Here is a 404-nt window from a genome sequence, read left to right on the forward strand (position 1 = left end):
TTTCCTAGGAAATGTGAACAAACAACTCTTCACTCCAGTGAGGGTACCAATGACAGGACAAAACAATTCCACCCATCTAGCTTGGTGAACCCGGGAGTTTATTTGGGGTTATAGAGAATGGGTGAGGGCTTAGATACAGGAACATAAGTAATGTAAAGGTTGTGACACTCCCAAAGAAAACACCTTCAAGTGACACTCCCAAAGAAAACACCCTCAACCCTCAGCAACCACTAACCCTTCAGGAGGGCCAGAGTCTGAGCCGTATTTCTGCTCCATGAAAGAACATTAATAGGTTCAGTCTTGTGAAGATCTCATGAGGCTAATCACAGCTATTCTGATTTCAAAGTGGCAGTAGCCATGTTGTGTTGGAAGGATAGAACTCCACAACACAGGTAAAACTATAT

This window comes from Nannospalax galili, unplaced genomic scaffold (assembly GCF_000622305.1).
Source record: "Nannospalax galili isolate Female #2095 unplaced genomic scaffold, S.galili_v1.0 scaffold1316, whole genome shotgun sequence".
NCBI lineage: Eukaryota > Metazoa > Chordata > Mammalia > Rodentia > Spalacidae > Nannospalax > Nannospalax galili.